Here is a 5,917-nt window from a genome sequence, read left to right as displayed (position 1 = left end):
CTACTTCCTTCATAGCTGGATTGAGTCTTCTCTGGGCCTCTATGGATGGCTTGCTATTCTCCTCCAACAAAATTTTATGCATCACTTTCGATGGGTTGATTCCTCTAATATCTGCCAAGGTCCACCCAATGGCCAATTTATGCTCCCTTAGAACCCTCAACAGTTTCTCCAATTCTACCTTTGACAGGTCAGCTGACACAATGACAGGTAAAGTTTCATTCTCTCCCAAATAAGCATAGCGCAAGTGATCTGGGAGGACCTTTAATTCCAACGGCGGTGGCTGCTGAATGGAGGTTAGCGGTTTATCAGTCGCATCTGCTATTTCCTTAAACTTCTTCCAATATGGTAAGAAGGAGTTTATCCAGTTTACACATTCTCTGATCTCAGCATCATCATCATCATCGCCCTCATCACCCAATAATACTGCCTCTAAGGCATCACTGCTCATCCTTCTCTTGGAGACTGCCTTTTCTATCACATCCACACTAAAGCAACTGTCACTGGCCATCGAATACTTCATAGACTTGAAGACATTAAAGACCACCTCATCTCCTTGAACTCTAAGCTTAAGCTCTCCTTTGTGAACATCAATAAGAGCTTGGCCTGTGGCTAGAAATGGCCTACCGAGAATAATCGGGACATCTGTGTCCCCCTCCATGTCCAGAACAATAAAGTCAGCTGGAAATATGAACTTATCCACCTTCACAAGAACATCCTCAATAATACCTCGTGGATATGTTAACGATCGGTCTGCGAGCTGTAAAGTGACAGTTGTTGGTTTTGCCTCCCCCAAACCAAGTCTTTTAAACACAGATAAGGGCATCAGATTGATACTTGCCCCCAGATCACATAAGGCGTGCTTGCATTCAAACTTGCCTATGGTATAAGGTATGGTGAAACTCCCCGGATCTCTCAGCTTTTGGGGTAACTTCCTTTGTAAAATCGCGCTGCACTCTTCAGTGAGTGCTACAGTCTCATAGTCCTCCATTCTCCTTTTCTTTGACAGAATCTCCTTCATGAACTTAACATAACTGGGCATCTGCTCCAAGGCCTCAGCAAAAGGAATGTTTATGTGCAGCTTTTTAAACACCTCAAGAAACTTAGAAAACTGTTTATCAAGTGTAGTCTTTCTAAGCCTATGAGGGTATGGAACTCTAACTGGCTGCTCAATAACAACTGGCGGACTCTGTTCTGACTGTTGATGGTCTTCAATAACCCTTTCTGAATCAGACTGTTCACCCATCTCTTTATTGTGAACCACTGCCTGTGGAGGTCTAGACTGCTCAGTTTGCTTCCCACTCCTCAGAGTAATTGCCTGAACTTGCTCCTTGGGGTTGACTTCAGTATTACTAGGCAAGTTTCCCTGGGGTCTGTTATTGAGCATATTGGCCAACTGCCCAACCTGCGTCTCAAGGTTTCGAATAGAGGATCTGGTCTCAGTCATAAATTGAGTCTGAGTATTAGTAAGAGTCAACAAGGCAGCTTGCAGTTCATTAGGCCTCTCAGGTTGAGGCATTGATTGTTGAGGCCTAGGCTGTTGTGATGACGATGCTTGATTCATAGGTGGCTGAGGCATGTTATTCTGAAATTGGCCCTGATACTGAGGTTGTTGGCCTTGATTATTCTTCCACGAAAAATTGGGATGATTTCGCCACCCAGGATTGTAGTTGTTGGAGAATGGATTATTGAGTGGCCTTTGAAAGTTTCCCACCGCTTGAACTTGGGCATGATCCATTGGGGTGTTATTATTCATACAGATAGGGCACTGATCGACAAAATGAGCACCACCACACATTTCACACCTCACTGCCATCTGAACCGCATTAGCAGATACACTGCTCTATTGTAACTGCTTTGTCAGAGAGGCTACTTGCGCTGTTAGAGTAGTGATTACATCCAGCTCATGCACCCCAGCTACCTTTCTAACTCCTGATGATCTTTCCTCAGACCATTGATGATTGTTTGTGGCCATGTCCTCTAGCAGCTCATAAGCACCAGTTGCACTCTTGCTCATAAAAGTGCCACCTGCTGCAGCATCAATAATGGTTCTGGTTGTAGGACATAAACCATTGTAGAAATTCTGTACTAGCATCCACTGTTCAATGCCATGATGAGGACATCTTCTCAGGAGTTCCTTAAACCGTTCCCAAGCTTCATACAGTGACTCTCCGTCATTCTGGAAAAAGTTATTTATCTCTCCCCTCAATTTAGCAGCTTTGGACGGAGGGAAGAATTTGGACAAAAATTTCTGAGCTAGATCTTGCCAGGTGACAATAGAGTTTGGCTGCAGAGAGTTCAGCCAACTTTTAGCTCTGTCCCTTAGAGAAAATGGGAAAAGCCTAAGCTTGATTGCGTCATCACTCACCCCATTATATTTGAAGGTTCCACACAACTCCAGAAAGTTGGACAAATGGGTGTGAGGATCTTCAGAGGGCAACCCATTGAATTGCACAGAGGACTGCACCATTTGTAGAATAGCGGGCTTTATTTCAAAGTTGTTGGCCTCTACAGCTGGTGGGCGTATACTATTTTGTACTCCCGTCAGAGTGGGTAGCACATAATCTCTCAGGCTCCTCTCAGCATTGGTCTGAGCCTGAACCCCTTGTACAACTCCAGGAGTTAGAACATTCTTGCCATCCCCGTCATTCTGTCCCGTCTTCACAGATTTCTGGGCCTCTCTCTTGTTCTTTCTGATTTGATTGCAAGACTTTTCAATCTCAGGATTCAGAGGAACAAGTGTGTCTTTTCCTTTTCTGCCACGCATATACCAAAATTCACCTGAGATAGACAAATTAAGCAACTAAACAGATTAGAAACAAGAGAAATTAAAATCAAATTAGAATAAAAATTAATTAGACTGATATTGATAATTATTTTCAGTCCCCGGCAACGGCGCCAAAAACTTGTTGCGATATTTTTTTGCTATGCAAGTGCACACAGTCGCAAACTCGTAATAAAATGGTAAAACCAAGTATCGTCCTCAAGGACTGATTTATCAATTACCAGTCAATTAATTTCTTGTTCTATTTGATGAATTGAAATTCTTGATTTTTGTAAATACACCAAAAGAAACTATAAATAGCAGAAACAATAATTAAAAATTGAATGGAATAACAACTAATAGAAAAAACTTTTAATTTAATCACTGAGAAACAATTAGGATATTCAATCTCATCAACTATCCTCCCTATTATTCTCTAATGCAAATTGTGAATTCAAGTGATTCAATTAAACATCCTAAACAAAAAATTAGTTCATAGCCATAGTGCTAATCACAACAGAAATTAAGAATAACATCAGGAAGAAGAAAAACATGTAAGAATACTCTAAGCTTGAGTCTTCAAAACCAGCCCTTCTCTCCCTCGTCTGTACGTCCATTTTTTTTCTCTTTTTTCGCCATATTAAAACCTAGAACTTCAAATTTTAAAGAGGCGGGCCGCGGCTCTACATACACTATGCCACGGCCCGTGTCCAAATTCCTGGGCGAAAAGCCCTTTCCATGCCGCGGCCCTCTGAAGCCATGCTGCAGCCCGCATCGACGAGATCTGGGCAAAATGCCCATCTATGCCACGGCTCTCTTTAGCCATGCCGCGGCCCGAGGATTTCCTCAAAAACATTGCTTCTGTTTCCCCCCTAGCCGCGGCTCCACTTTGCTCATGCCGTGGCTCTTAAGGGATTTCTCAATTCTTCAAGTTTTCATCCCAAAATTTCACCAACACTTCCAAATTGTGTTGAGAACCATTCTTTATCAAAATATGATGAAAAAATTGGTTATTTCTTCCCTTTCTTTGGCATTTTCTTCCACATGCTCAATTCTTCCTGATATTCACAAAGACAAACAAACAAAGCATAAACCCGCACTAAATGAAAGAAAAACGAAATAAAAGACTACTAAAAACATCACCAAAACATAACAAAAACTAGACTCAACAACCACACTCTTAATCAAATGACTTGATTAGCAAGTCCTGCACTATTTTAAATACACAGTGTAACAGTCTTGGTTATCTAGGGCGTTACAACTTTGGGACCTGGAGTGATGAGCATCTGAAAGCAGGTGCCTTCCTCTGCTGGACCAGTATTTTGTAGATTTCCTGAACTACATCGAGCTTGCTCCATTCCAGCTCCCCCCGAACTCATATCGCCTCCTTGTGGGGTTAAATATTTATTCCTCAAGATTGAGTGGGATGCCCCCACTCTAGAGGACATAATGTTTTTTTTTTCAGTCTAAAAGCCAACCCAAACACTAAAACCCATGGTGACGGTTTCTACTACCTCACCCGGTTTCCCAAATCTACCAGCGACATCGACCTCCCCAACCACCCAAATGACTATAAGGACCAGTACATTATGTCAAATGGGTTCAAGAACTGCACTCATCGATACTTCAATCGTCCCCGTAAGTTTCTCAGCTTTTTGAACTTTATACTTGAGTTCTTTATCTTAACCAAGTTAAAACTTATTATGATCGATTTATTACCTTGTGTAGCTATATATATAAGAGAATGGAGCGGTCAGAGACCCTCAGAGGTCAATATCAGACTTTGGCCAGTGCTCCTACCAAGGAGAAAGAGTTTAGGATGGTAGTGAATGATGCCACCATGGTGGCTTGCAAACTGATCAGTGAGGATCAGACGCTGGCCATCAGGGCCTGAGGTCCTCTCCCTGAGCTCCTTCCAGTCGCTGAGGAGGAAGAGGAGGTCGCACAATTGGTGCATAAGAGAAAAGTTCCTAAAGATAGACAAGATTCTAGTCAACGTCGTACTGAATTGGGGGCAGAAGCCAACATTTCCAGCAAAGGTAATCCATACAGAGAAATAAATTAGGTTGTTTCCAGTTTTAGTCCGATTCAACTCGAGGCAGCTCATGAGCCGACATTCGATTGATTCGGACCTGAATGTGATCATACTTCAGTGTGTTGACCAACTAGTCATATGCCATGATTATAGTTACCCCATATGTACTTTAGTGGTAGATGATACCTTGCATTTAGGTCCACTGTTTTTGAATAGTATGGCACAAACCTTTTGTCGTTGTCTTCCCTGCGTCATGGTACATTTACTCCAGGTATTAGGTAGGCCGAGCACAAGTCTAGTTCAAATGAAGAGCCCTAACCCTGTAGGTCCCCTAATGTAGTAATGCTAGAATCTCATCCTCCAATAATCCAAGAGTTAGAGATTTTACCCAGCCTGGTCCATTACCCGGAACTAATCATAGTAGTTTCCTCCTCTAGTTCAGAGGGTAGGGTTCTTGTTCTGTTACTCTTTTCTTTATGATATCTTGACTAATTATTCCTTGGGCCTGGCTCTTCAGCTCGCTTTTTTGCAGAGGAAGACATGAATCTAAAGGACGCTCTCAAAACCGGACTAAGAGTCAGAGGGTTTTGAAGAAAGTCACTCCCGGAGATGGGGCCGCCACCGAGTCCTCTGCAAAAGACAAGGGTGCCAGCTCTGCCTAGAAGCAACAGCAACCTTAGCCCACCGTAGTCACGACCCTACTAGCTCCTTTGTCAGCTCCTCGCAACCCCATTTCTTTCTTGCAGGTCGCCCAAACCGAAGCCTCGATAGTCACTGTCCCAGTTCCGCTCCTTGATGTGGAGAAATATCCAGAGCCTCTGCTGTAATGCCCAAAATTTCCTAATAAGGTTTAGGACCTTTATTAGGAGGCTAGGAGGGTCATAATTGATTTATTGTGTTATTAAATGATAATATGAATGTTTAGGTGTATTAAATATGCATGTGAACCCATTTCTGAGTAATTGGGTGATTTTCATATTTTGGCCATTTCGAGCATATTTGGCATATATGGGATATGTGTGTAATGCTTTATTATTGTTTGGTTATGCTAGGGTTACTCAGCACAAGACGATCCTAGGAGGTAAGCTAGTGGGAAAGTCACAACATGATCTGTTCTTGAC

General features: G+C 42.6%; 1 non-coding gene across 1 annotated transcript; it reads left to right on the top strand.

Annotated features, from left to right (window-relative positions):
- Positions 1–2,102: 2,102 nt before the first annotated feature.
- On the top strand, positions 2,103–2,209 carry LOC133793115 (small nucleolar RNA R71). Its single transcript, XR_009874575.1, has one exon. It is a non-coding gene; the product is annotated as a small nucleolar RNA R71 (small nucleolar RNA).
- The last annotated feature ends 3,708 nt before the right edge of the window (positions 2,210–5,917 follow it).

Source organism: Humulus lupulus, chromosome 7 (assembly GCF_963169125.1).
Source record: "Humulus lupulus chromosome 7, drHumLupu1.1, whole genome shotgun sequence".
NCBI classification, from domain to species: Eukaryota; Viridiplantae; Streptophyta; class Magnoliopsida; order Rosales; family Cannabaceae; genus Humulus; species Humulus lupulus.
The sequence above is the reverse complement of the archived record's forward strand: the minus strand, read 5'-3'. Positions and strand labels throughout refer to the sequence as shown.